The following is a 14643-nucleotide window of genomic DNA, read 5'->3' as shown; positions in this document are numbered from 1 at the left end:
AATTTTGATAGGGGACTGTGTTAAACCTTTACACCAATTTAGGGAGAATTACAACCTTAACAATATCCCAAACAATGAATATATCTTTCCACCTATTTAAGTCTTTAACTTCTCTTAGCAGTGTTTTGTAGTTCTCACTGTAGAAGTCTGCTGTTGATTGAATGTCCCTCGCTCCCAAACTCATTGAAGTGTAAATTGTGTCCCCCAAAGTTCCAGATATTGGAAACTTGGCCCCTACGTTGACAGTGTTGAGAGAATGGGAAATCCCAATGCAATGATTGAAAGGTGGGTCCTTGAGGAGGTGACTGGATTGCAAGGGCCATACCCTAGTTTATGGGCATAGTTCTGATGGCTTTAAAAATAGAGCACTTGAGTGCTCACTTCAGCAGCACATATACTAAAATTGGAATGATACAGAGAAGATTAGCACGGCCCCTGCTCAAGGATGACATGCAAATTCTGAAGCATTCCGTATTTTTTACGTAGCATGCAGTGTGTTATGTAGTGCTTAATAAAAATAAAATGGAAAAAGAAAAGAAAAGGAGAGCCCGTGAGAGTCTCTGTTTCTCTCTGCTCTGCCATTTTCTGCCATGCGAGAGCCTTTGGTGGGAAAATAGAGGAAAACGGTCAGGGCCCCTCAGATATTCAGAATCTTGCCGAGCATTTGCTGACTACTGCCTCGGGTGGCCGATGCTGCACAAGCGGCCATGCCTTTCCAACCTGCAGCTTCCAAGGACCTGTTTGCCGGTTACCTAGCTCATAGACCTGCGTGAAGTGGTCTGGTGACCCAGCCTGGCATGTGAAGGGTTTGTGACCCAGTCTGGAACGGGCTTGAGGGATCTGTGAGCTCCAGACCTAGTCCTAGCTCGACAACTGGCCCGGTTGGGGCAGGATTACGGGCAGGTAAAAGAGCCTGACAACTGGTGTGGTCGTGTAGCTTTACTCCCTTCATTGCTGTAAAGCCACCACCAAAGAAGACCCTCACCAGAAGTGTTCCCTGGACTTTTGGACTTCTCTGAAACTGTAAGCAATAAGTTTCATTTTCTTACAAATTACACAGTTCTGTGTATTTTGTTATAAGCAACAGAAAAGGACTAATACAAGGTCTTAGATGACTTTTGTTAGATTATTTCCTAAGTATCTTATAGTTTTTGGCACTATTATACATGAGATTTTTAAAATTTCATTTTCCAATTGTTTACTGCTGTTATGAGAATACAATAATTTTTTTATATTAACATTGTATTCTCAGACCTTACTAAATTATTTATTAGTTCTAATAGTTGTTTAAGAGTCCTTGGAATAAACCATCATATTATCTGGAAATAGGGACAGTTTTACTTTCTTTGTGATTGTTGTGCTTTTTTTTTTTTTTCTTGCCCTTTTGCAATGGTTAGTATCTCCAATAAAATATTGATAGATTGGTGAAAACAGACATTTTGCTTGTTCCTTCTATCACCATTAAATATCATGTTAGAAGTACATTTTTCACATGTGTTTTTTGTGAATTTAAGGGATTTGCCGTCTATTCCTAGTTTGCTGAGAATGTTTTATTAAATAATGAATGGGTGCTAAATTTTGTTGGTTACTTTTTCTGAACCTATTCCCTTTAATATTTTGTCTGTTCATTTGTTGAATTATATTGATTGATTGATTCCTGGGACAAACCCTACATAGTCATGATATAGTATTTGGGAAAGCCAGATAAATTACAAAAAACTGCATATTTAAAGGCATCAGAGAACTGCCATGGCAATGGGGCTGATAAGTCCAGAGAGAGAAAATGTTTCGGAGGCGAGCTAAAAGCTATCCCTAGAAGCATTTGCTGATTGTGGGAGAAGGCCTGAGAGTGAGAATCTGGGTTTGACTCAGAGAATTGATTCTTGGGCACAGAGAAAACAACAGTCTTCAGTGGTTGTGCAGGGCTGGAATGACAGAAGTGGAAACTTGAAGGGCCTAAAATTTATCTGGGTGGTTTCTCCACCAAGGGATTTGCTCAACACTTGGAAGCTATATGAGGAGGGAGACTAAAAAAGATAAGCTAAAATCCCAAGAAAGCCCAGAAGAATATTTTGCCATTTCAGGATGCTTGTGAGATGAAGGTCTGCTAGGTAAATGAGATGAGAACAACAGGTGGGTATCAGAAGACTTGAGAGAGGAGAGCATTGACACTGATCATCTTCAAATGAATTTTCCCTGTAACTTTTAATCTGGGCACACATAGAGGTTGTTGGTTTAGGCTTGGTTCCAGTCAGAGGGCCACTTCTGGGGATTCAGGTGGGGGATAGCATTGGAATATTAAAATCAAAGGATTAAGGGGTTTTCTCAAACATACAGCCAGATTCCTCCTCAAGACATGTACCAAATTCTGAAGCTGCACAGTAAGTGGCTAAAGAGCTAAGGCAAAATCCCTGAAAAGCAGAGTAGAAATTCCCACTGTCTCACTACGGTGAAAACAAAAATGTTTAGGGCCTCCGCTGAAAGCCTTGGAGAGTCACATCCTAGGGACAAGAGAAAACTCATGGTAAATTGAATTTTACTGAAACTGCAATACTAGCTCAACCTAGAGAAAAAGTAGCAATAAACATACACATCCGAGATCCAGATATTGGAGTTAGCAGATAAAGACTCTAAAGTATCTGTGATTAATATATTCAAGAAAATAGATGGAATAAATTTTAATGAAAAAAATTGAGGATTACAACATAGAATTAAAACCTTTAAAAATCCAATGGACATCCTACAGATGAAAAATACAATATCTGAAATTAAGAACTCAATGGAAGGGTTTAATAGTGTTTTGAATACAGCAGAAGACAGGATTATTGAACTGGAAGACAGGTCATTAGAACAAAATCCAAACTAAGTCACATAAAAATTAATGGGAAAAATAGATTAAGATAAATTAGGATACAGTTTTAAGGTCTAACATACATGCAATTAGAGACTCAGAAGAATAAAGAGAGAATGAGATAGAAATAATATTTGAAAATCTATTGGTTAAGAATTTTCAAGTCCCGGTGAAAAACACCAACCCACAAATTCAGGAAGCTCAACAAACATCAAACAGTGATCCCCAAGAACCCTTATTATCAATAAAGATAAATATTAAGAAAAATGGACATAGGCACATATAGTCAAACAGGTTAAAGCCAAAGACAAAATAAAATCCTACAATACCCAGAATATAAAAGATTGAATTCCTACCTTGATCTCTACAATCACATTCCAGATTGATTGCAGATCAAAATGTGAAAGGCATAGGAAAGCAACTTTATGACCTTAGGGTAAGCAAAGATATCTCAAACAGGACGTGAAATATACAGATATATACATAATATACTAATATACTAAAATATACTATTTGTTAGACTTCATTAAAAGTAAGAACTTCAGTTCATTTAAAGAATGAAAAAGCAATCAACGGAGTAGAAGAAGATAACTATAATACATTTGATGAAGGATTCTCATCAAGGATGTATAAAGAACTCCTACAAATCATTATGGAAGAGACAAAAAACACAAAGAAAAAATTATTATTGAACAAGCACTTCAGAATAAAGGATATCCCAATGGCTGATAAGCATTTTTAAAAGGTGCTGAATGTCATTAGTCATCAGGGAAATGCAAACACTTTTAAAAATCTTTTAAAATGTAAAATCTTAAAAGAGGAAAACAATAGGAAATGTTGATAAAGATGTACAACTACTGAAACTTTCATGTGCTGTTAGTGGAAACATAAATTGGTATAACCATTTTGAAAAACTCTTTGGCAGTATCTACTGAAGCTTAATATATGCATATTCTATGACCAAGCAATCACACCCCTAGATATATATCCAACAGAAGTGTGGACATTTATTCAACAAAATATAAGTACAAGAATATTTGTAATAACTCCAAATTATCCAAATTTCCATAAACACTAGTATGGATAAGTAATGTGGTATATTTACAGAATAGAATACTATTTAGTAATGAGAATGAGCTGCAACAACACGCAACGGTATGGGTAAACTTTACAAATATAATTTTGAGCAAAAAAACCCGCCAACACCAAGTGGTAGATACTGTATGATTTGACTTACGTGAAGCTTTAAAACAGGTAAAACAAATCTGCATTGTTAGAAGTCAGGATAGTTATTATACCTGGCTGGGGAGGAACTAGAGGAGCAGAGCAAGGAGATTCTAGATTGTCTTAGTCTGTTTTGTGTTGCTACAACAGAATATCTGAGACTGGATAATTTATAAGCAATAAAAGTTTATTTGGCTCATGATTCTAGAGGCTGGGAAGTCCAACAGCAGGGCACCAGCATCTGCTGAGGGCCTTTGTACTGAGTCTTCCCATGGTAGAAGACAGAAGGGCAAGGGTGTGGAAGAACAAGAGAACAAGAGAGGGCCAACCTTGCTTTTATGATGAGCATATGTTCACAATAGCAACATTAATCCATTCATGAAGGTAGAGCCCTCATGACCTAATCACCTCCCAACACTAATGCATTGGGAATTAAGTTTCAAACACATGAACTTTGGGAGACACATTCAAACCATAGAATAGGTGCTGATAAATTCTGTTTCCCGAGCTGGTTCCATAGATGTCACTTTGTGAAATTCCTACACCTGTGATTTGTGCACTTTTCTTCAATGAAAAAACAAAATTTTAACTGCACCAAGATAGTATTGTTTACTTATTAGATAGGTAAAAATATAGAAGTTTGATAAAACTCTCCAACATCAGGGCACAGGGAAACGAATACTCATACATTGGTGGTGGGAGTGTAAATTGTTATAACTCATATGGAAAACAATTTCATAATATCTGTCAAAATTAAAACACATATGTCCCTTTACCCATAAGTTCCACCTCTGGGAATTTACCCAAAGTTTTATACCTGCAGCTGAAATTATTTATGCACAAGGTTATTCATTTCATCATTATTTGTAATAGCAAATTATTGGCAATAACCCATTTGTTCATCAATAGCATGTCATGTTATATCTGCATATAAGAATACTGTGTGACTGTTAAAAAAAAAAAAGAAAAAAAAAAAGGAGCTCTCTATGTACTGTATTACCCATGTGTTTAGCAAAATGATTTAGTGCCTGAATTCTGGAGTCAGACTGCCTGGTTTCACTTCCTAGCTCCACTACTTACTTTTCTATGCCTCAGTTTTCTCATCTATGATATAGATATAAAGATAATAATATACTTATTCATACGTATATTATTATATAGAATAACATAATAATATATAGGTAATACATATAGAAATAAATATACATATTCATATATATTATATATTTATATCTCTATATAATAATATATAGAGATATAAATATATTGTATATTATATATATTATATAATATAGAGATATAATATAATAATATATAGATTATATATAGAAATATACTATCTATATAATAATATATAAATAATAATATATAGAAATGAAGATAATAATAGTACCTATCCATAGAGTTATTACCATGATTAAATAGTTAATATATGTAAAGCATTTGGAAATAGTGTCTGGCATAAATTAAGCACTGTACAGTTGACCCTTGAACAACACAGGTTTGAATTGTGAATCCACCTAATTAGTGGAATTTTTTCAATAAATACTGTAAATGTATTTTCTTTTCTTTATGATTTTCTTAATAACATTTTATTTTCTCTAGCTTACTTTATTGTAATAATACAATAAATAATACTTATAACATACAAAATATGTGTTAATTGTGTTTTCGGTAAAGCTTCTGGTCAATAGTAGGACATTTGTAATTAAGTTTTTGAGGAGTCAAAAGTTATATGTGGATTTTTGACTGCATGGAGGTCTGTGCGTCTAACCCCCAAGTTGTTCAAGGGCCAAATGTATAAGTATTTTCTTTTGTTTTTGTTACTAATATGGCAAGATCTCCAATATATACTGTTAACTAAAAAAAAAAAAAAGGTCCCAAGTGTAAATATCATCTTTTTTGTCTCAAAAGTGGAATATGTAAAACTGTATATTTGTATTTGTATATACTGTACCTTTTAAAAGAAGAAAGATACATAAGAAGCCCCCCATGTGAAGTAGGGCAGATGGGGGACATTATATTATTGACCACTTTTTGTATTGTGATTTTGAATCATGTGATTGTGTTACCTATTTAGGTAATTTAAAGAGAGAGGAGAGATAGAGAGAATTAAATATGAAGTCACGAGACTTACGTGCCATTCCAGCTTCACCATACCAATAATATTTCATTATACAAGTTTAACTTCTCAGAGTTAAAGTTTTAAGAGGTACTGCTAAAGCAAATTTATAAAGCATATATTTGCTGTGACTCTTTGGGTCATAAGAGACAGGAAACCCTATGCAAACTGGCTGGCCTGAAAAAAGGACCTTATTGGGTCATGTTACTGAAAAGTCCAGGAGGTAGATCTGACTTTTATTCAGGTAAATTCAGGCCTTCAAGATATCATCAGGCTAGCTCTCTGCTCTGCCTGTTGTTGTACTGGCTTCTTTTTCTTACTCCAAGTGCAGCCCAGGCATCTCCAGGCAAGATGGCTGTGGGTACTCCAGCCTCAAAAGCTCTCAGGTTCAAGTCTAGCAAGAAGAGTAAGAGTATTTCTGGTAAGTCTTGAGATTCTCTTTAATGGATGATGTTTCCTTGGAGGGTACAGTGCTTTGATTTTGCAGGGTCTGAATTTGATGTGATATTGAGTGCTCTCCTAGAAAATAATCTCGTCAGCAGTGTATATTGGAGAGACTGGAGTGAAGACTTGAATGAGGAGGTTAGTGCAACAGTACAAATGAAAGATAATAAGTTGCCCTAGTTCTGAGGTGGGGAAATAAGTTTAAAAAATGGTCTTAAAACATGGTCTGACATAGAAAAGTAAAGGTGATTTAAAAAAATTATAAAGGATGGTTTTCAAGATGGTGGTGGCTGCGGTGGCTGGCGCGGAGTAGCTGAGGCGGAAAAGGCGGCCACTGGGCCTCAGAAAGCTGGGAAACTTGTGGACCTTCCTCTCGCCATCCCTTAAGGGAGGACCGCTGCTGGTGGCCGGTCGTGGGGGGTGACCGCCACTTTGCCCCTGGCAGGAGAGGCTGCCTCAATTACAGGCAACAGCTTTGAAGTACGGAGCAGGAAAAGAACTGTTTCTTAGCTGCAAAAGCGAGTCTCGAAACAGGGAACATGGTGCCAGGGCTGCTGTGGATGCAGACAGGATCCCGGAGGCCAGGGCCGCACTGAAGGCGACCAGCTACCCTATTCAGGATTCGAGGTTTCAGGCCGGCATTAAAGAAGATTTCTGGGAGCCCCCGAGCCGTGCTGCGACTGAACAGCCCGAGGCGGCAGCGGCTGAGAACGGGGAAGGCGGCAAACCAGAGGCAGAGAGTGAGCGCCCGACCTGGCACAACCCTGTGAGTGACCCCTGGACCAGCCCTGTTTGGGGGGCTGATGCCCACCCGGCTCCCGCCTGCATCACCAGGCCACTCACCGCCCCGGGGCTGCCTCCATTTTCCAGGTGCAGGCAGCTCCGCCCGGCTCGGCCGTCACTGAGCCTTCCCACTTGCTTGGCCTGGCGCGGGGCTTTCCGGAGCCTGCGGGCCGGCCTCCCCTCCCACTCCCTCCGCGGTTCTCTGGCGGGTTGGTGGTGTGGAGAGTCCCCGGCCAGTGTCAGGAGGGCAAGGAAGTATGGGCGGACCGACTGTCACTCCACCACATCCTGGACTCCGACCCCCGGTAAACTTCCTGTTACTTGGAGGCAGATACCATCTCTGCGGCCACCAGTTCGGAAAAACGCCTAACGAATTTCTGGTTGGGAATAGTGTGGTAGGAGAGTTCCCAGGTCTGCTTGAACCTGCCGGAGAGCTGGCTGCAGGCGGGCGCTAGACTCGGTTTATACCGGGGGGATACAAAGGTGAACAAGTCCCGAGAAAGATCTACACAGTGCTACAAAGGCACCCAGAGCGACCGGTCGTCTGTGCCTACCAGAAACCTAGTAGACTTCCTGGGCGAGGCGGTGCCAAGCAGGGTCTTGAAGGCCCAGCTGATAGACGAGGGGTGCAGAAGACACGCCCCAGCCCAGCACAGTGCGCACAGAGTGGGGAGACATGCGGCCAGGGAGGCGGAGACTCGACAGAAACCACACACCCTGAGGGGTCGCCACTGCACGATCCAACAGCCTGGGCTAGAGCACACGGAACAGGGAGAAGTCCAGCACAGGAAGTGAAAGCTCAACAATGATCACACACCCTGTGGTACATGATCCACCAGCCCAGCAGAGTCCCAGCTGACCAGAAAGGTGGCTCCCCAGAAAAGCCCAAGACCCGAGGCCACCACACACACAAGGCACTAGAGGCCAACTGAGCAGCCACGGAGGTAGCCATACCAAATTGGGTTTTTATGGCAGTGGTAGTTATTTTTCAGGAACCAAACCCAGTACTCCCTTGAGGATTTCTTGTAAGGGTGGTCATGTGGTAGTGAACTCCCGCAGTTTTTGTTTGTCTGAGAAATATACTATTAGTCATTAGTCTCAAACCGGTGGACTGTGAAACCCCCTGCCACAATGAATAAACACCAAAAAAAGATATCAGAAATACAAAAAATCAAGAAAGTACACCACCAAAAGTTAATAAATCTCAAACTCTAGATCCTATACAACAAGAAGCCCTTGAAATGACTGACAAGGAATTTCGAGTGATAATTCTAAGGAAACTGAATGAGATACAAGAAAACACAGCTAGACATCATAATGAAATGAGGAAAAGTATACAGGACCTGAAAGAGGAAATGTACAAAGAAATCAATATCCTGAAAAAAAATGTAGCAGAACTTGCTGAACTGAAGAAGTTATTCAGCGAAATAAAAAACACAATGGAGAGTTTAACCAGCAGGCTTGTCCAAGTTGAAGAGAGAACCTCCGAACTTGAAGATGGGCTGTTTGAAATAACACAAGCAGACAAAAAGAAATAAAAAAGAATCAAGGACATTGAAGAAAATCTGAGAGAGATATCAGACAACCTTAAGCGCTCAAATATCCAAGTCATGGGTATTCCAGAAGGGGAGGAAAATGGAGATTCCATTGAAAACATATTCAACAAAATAGTGGCAGAAAACTTCCCAGGTATAGGAAAAGTCACAGATCTTCAGATCCAGGAAGCTCAACAATCTCCAAACGTATTCAACCCAAAAAGGCCTTCTGCAAGACATGTCATAGTCAAATTGGCAAAACTCAGAGACAAAGAGAGAATCTTAAAAGCTGCAAGAGAGAAGCATCAAATCACCTATAAGGGAGCCCCAATCAGGCTAACATCAGACTTTTCATCACAAACCCTAAAAGCTAGAAAGGAATGGGATGATATATTCAAAATACTAAAAGAAAAAGATTGCCAGCCAAGAATACTCTACCCTGCAAGGCTATCCTTCCGAAATGAAGGGCAAATAGTATATTTCTCAGACAAACAAAAACTGCGGGAGTTCACTACCACATGACCACCCTTACAAGAAATCCTCAAGGGAGTACTGGGTTTGGTTCCTGAAAAATAACTACCACTGCCATAAAAACCCAAGAAAAATCAATACCCACTTGTATAATAAAAATGGCATTCATGAAGAGAAAACAAGCAAACAAAAATGCTATCTACAACCTAAGGAACCAACAAACACAGAAACCAAACAGTAAATCAGAAAGCAAGGAACAAAAGACACCTAAGACAACCAAACAACCAATAAAATGCTAGGAATAAATCAACACCTTTCAATAACAACTCTTAATGTAAAAGGCTTAAATTCCCCAATCAAAAGACACAGACTGGCTGACTGGATCAAAAAGGAGGACCCAACTATATGCTGCCTTCAAGAGACCCACCTCACCCATAAAACTGACATAGACTAAGAGTGAAAGGATGGAAAAAGATTTACCATGCAAACAGAAAAGAATAACGAGCTGGAGTAGCTATTCTTATATCTGACAAAATAGACTTTAAACTAAAAACCATAAAAAGAGACAATGAGGGACACTACTTAATGATAAAAGGACTGATCCATCAAGAAGACATAACAATCATAAATATGTACGCACCCAATGTAGGAGCAGCCAGATTTATAAAACAAACTCTATTAGACCTAAAGAAGGAAATAGACACTAATACCATAATAGCAGGGGACCTGAACACCCCACTGTCAATATTAGACAGATCATCTAGGCAAAGAATCAGTAGAGAAACACAAGATCTAAACAAGACTCTAGACCAATTGGAATTGGCAGATATCTACAGAACATTCCACCCAACAACCTCAGAATATTCATTCTTCTCATCAGCACATGGATCATTCTCCAGGATAGATCACATATTAGGTCACAAATCAAGTCTCAATAAATTCAAAAAAATTGGAATTATCCCATGTATCTTCTCAGACCACAATGGATTAAAACTAGAAATTAATAACAAACAAAACTCTGGAAACTATACAACCACATGGAAATTAAACAGCATTCTACTTAATGACATATGAGTCCAAGAAGAAATCAAGCAGGAAATCAAAAAATTTATTGAAACTAATGAAAACAATGATACATCATACTAAAACCTGTGGGATACTGCAAAAGCAGTATTGAGGGGGAAATTTATTGCATTAAACGCTCCCTTCAGAAGAATGGAAAGATAGCAAGTGAACAACCTAACACTTCACCTTAAAGAACTAGAAAAACAAGAACAATCCAAACCTAAAGTTAGCAGACGGAAAGAAATCATTAAGATCGGCGCAGAAGTGAATGAAATTGAAAACCAAAAATCCATTCAAAAGATCAACGAATCAAAAAGTTGGTTTTTTGAAAAGATAAATAAAATTGACAAACCATTAGCATGGCTAACAAAAAAAAGAAGAGAGAAGACTCAAATAACAAAAATTCAAAATGAAAAAGGCGATATTACAACTGATTCATCTGAAATACTAGGAATCATTCGAGACTACTATAAACAGCTATACGCCAACAAATTTGAAAATCTGGAGGAAATGGATAAATTTCTGGACACACACAAGCTCCCAAAACTGAACCGTGAAGACGTAGAAAATTTGAACAGACCAATAATAATAAAGGAGATTGAAGCTGTTATCAGAAGGCTCCCAACAAAGAAAAGCCCAGGACCAGATGGATTCACAGCAGAATTTTACCAAACATTCAAAGAGGAATTGACACCGATTCTTTACAAACTATTCCAAAAGATTGAAACAGACGCAAATCTCCCAAACTCATTCTATGAAGCAAACATCATCCTGATACCAAAACCAGGTAAAGATATAACCAAAAAAGAAAACTACAGGCCGATATCCTTGATGAATATAGATGCAAAAATCCTCACTAAAATACTAGCAAACAGAATACAGCAACACATACGAAAAATTATTCATCACGATCAAGTGGGATTCATCCCAGGGATGCAAGGTTGGTTCAACATACGCAAATCAATAAATGTGATACACCATATTAATAAACTCAAACACAAGGACCATATGATCATCTCTATAGATGCTGAAAAAGCATTTGATAAAGTTCAGCACTCATTCATGACAAAGACCCTCTATAAGTTAGGTATAGAGGGAAAGTATCTCAACATAATTAAAGCCATATATGACAAACCCACTGCCAATATCATCCTGAATGGGCAAAAGCTGAAAGCTTTTCCTTTAAGAACAGGAACTAGACAAGGATGCCCACTCTCACCACTCCTATTTAACATAGTGTTGGAAGTAGTAGCCAGAGCAATCAGAGAAGAGAAGGAAATAAATGGCATCCAGATTGGAAAAGATGAAGTGAAACTGTCCCTGTTTGCAGATGACATGATCCTATATATCGAACAGCCTAAAACCTCTACAAAAAAATTGCTGGAATTGATAAATGATTTCAGCACAGTAGCAGGATACAAAATCAACACACAAAAATCAGTAGCATTTCTTTTCTCCAATAGTGAACATGCAGAACGAGAAATCAAGAAAGCCTGCCCATTTACAATAGCCACCAAAAAAATAAAATACTTAGGAATTGAGTTAACCAAGGAGGTGAAAAATCTCTATAATGAGAACTACAAACCACTGCTGAGAGAAATTAGAGAGGATACAAGAAGATGGAAAGAGATCCCATGCTCTTGGATTGGAAGAATCAACATAGTGAAAATGTCCATACTACACAAAGTGATATACAAATTCAATGCAATCCCCATCAAAATTCCAAAGACATTTTTCTCAGAAATGGAAAAAACTATCCAGTCATTTATATGGAACAATAAAAGACCACGCATAGCCAAAGCAATGCTGAGGAAAAAAAAATAAAGCTGGAGGCATAACACTACCTGACTTTAAGCTATACTACAAAGCTATAATAACCAAAACAGTATGGTACTGGCATAAAAACAGACACACTGACCAATGGAATAGAATAGAGAATCCAGAAATCAACCCACACACTTACTGCCATCTGATCTTTGACAAAGGCACCAAGCCTATTCACTGGGGAAGGGACTGCCTCTTCAGCAAATGGTGCTGGGAGAACTGGATATCCATATGCAGGAGAATGAAACTAGATCCATACCTCTCACCATATACTAAAATCAACTCAAAATGGATTAAGGATTTAAATATACACCCTGAAACAATAAAACTTCTTAAAAAAACATAGGAGAAACACTTCAGGAAGTAGGACTGGACACAGACTTCATGAATACGACCCCAAAAGCACGGGCAACCAAAGGAAAACAAATGGGATTATATCAAACTAAAAAGCTTCTGCACAGCAAAAGAAACAATTCACAGAGTTAAAAGACAACCAACAGAGTGGGATAAAATATTTGCAAAATATACATCTGACAAAGGATTAATATCCAGAATATATAAGGAACTCAAACAACTTTACAAGAAGAAAACAAGCAACCCAATTAAAAAATGGGCAAAGGAGCTAAGTAGGCATTTCTCTAAGGAAGATATACAAATGGCCAACAGACATATGAAAAAATGCTCAACATCACTCAGCATCCAGGAAATGCAAATCAAAACCACACTGAGATACCATCTAACCCCAGTTAGGATGGCTAAAATCCAAAAGACTCTGAACGATAAATGCTGGCGAGGTTGCGGAGAAAAAGGAACTCTCATACATTGTTGGTGGGACTGCAAAATGGTGCAGCCTCTATGGAAAATGGTATGGAGGTTCCTCAAACAATTGCAGATAGATCTACCATACGACCTAGCTATCCCACTGTTGGGAATATACCCAGAGGAATGGAAATCATCAAGTTGAAGGTATACTTGTTCCCCAATGTTCATCGCAGCACTCTTTACAATAGCCAAGAGTTGGAACCAGCCCAAATGTCCATCATCAGATGAGTGGATACGGAGAATGTGGTACATCTACACAATGGAATACTACTCAGCTATAAAAACGAATGAAATACTGCCATTTGCAACAACATGGATGGACCTCAAGAGAATTATATTAAGTGAAACAAGTCAGGCACAGAAAGAGAAATACCACATGTTCTCACTTATTGGTGTGAGCTAAAAATTAATATATAAATTCACACACTCACACTCACACACACCCACACCCACACCCACACCCACACACACACACACAAAAACCGGGGGGGGGGGGGTAAGAAGATATAACAACCACAATTACTTGAAGTTGATACGACAAGCAAACAGAAAGGACATTGTTGGGGGGGAGGGGGAGAGGGTGAAGGGAGGGAGGGTTTGGTGATGGGGAGCAATAATCAGCCACAATGTATATCGACAAAATAAAATTTAAAAAAAAAATTATAAAGGAGAAGGTTTTATTTTAGATTAAGAGAGACTAAAGAGACAACCAAATGTAATGCGCAAATACTTGATTGAATCCTAGTTCAAAAGAAAAAAGCAACAAAAGACATTCTTGAGACAACTGGGAGAATCTGAATATGGACTGGATACTAGATGATATTGTGAAATGACTGTTAATATAAATTCAGTCATGGTATGGTGGTTATGTTGGAGAATGTCTTATTCTTAGGAGATACATGCTGAAGTATTCAAGTGTAAAGCCCCATGATGTCTGATTCTTGCTTTCTAATGGTTCAGAAGAAAAAATGTATATGTAGATGACAAAGATAAAGCAAAATTGCAGGATGTCAACAATTATTAAATCTAGGAGGTATGCATTCAGGTGTTCATTTACCAACCTTTTTTGCGTGTGTGAAAATGTTTATAATAAAAAAAAATGGGGAGGAAATATGGTCTGAAAAAGAAAGTATTTCTCTGCATATCCCAGAACTCAATTTCCTTTCCTAGTTCTTGGATCTTTTAGTCTGGGTACATCAAAAGTTCCCAGACATGGAAGCCATGCAGGGAAGAACAAGCGGGTGGAAAAGGTGAAAGTCACTAGAGAGAAGCAAAGAGACTGAAGGAAATAGGTCAAAATGTTGTCAGTGGTTGTCTCTGGGTAGCTGGATTATCACGATTTTTAAAAAATTTTTCTTTGTAATTTTTTATAATATCTATATTTTCTGGCATGATTTTTGATTATTTTCATAATGAGATAAAAGAAATTTAATTAAATAGAACAGGAATGAAAAGGGGCAAACTGGTAAAAAAAATTTTTTAAATTGGTAGGAGTTTAGAAC

General features: G+C 38.3%; 1 non-coding gene across 1 annotated transcript; it reads left to right on the top strand.

The window, feature by feature from the left end:
- The first annotated feature begins 373 nt into the window (after positions 1 to 373).
- LOC134371295 (U6 spliceosomal RNA) lies at positions 374 to 479 on the top strand. Its single transcript, XR_010022736.1, has one exon. It is a non-coding gene; the product is annotated as a U6 spliceosomal RNA (small nuclear RNA).
- The last annotated feature ends 14164 nt before the right edge of the window (positions 480 to 14643 follow it).

Source organism: Cynocephalus volans, chromosome 2 (genome assembly GCF_027409185.1).
Source record: "Cynocephalus volans isolate mCynVol1 chromosome 2, mCynVol1.pri, whole genome shotgun sequence".
Lineage (NCBI taxonomy): Eukaryota > Metazoa > Chordata > Mammalia > Dermoptera > Cynocephalidae > Cynocephalus > Cynocephalus volans.
This window is presented reverse-complemented; position numbering and strand designations above follow the sequence as displayed.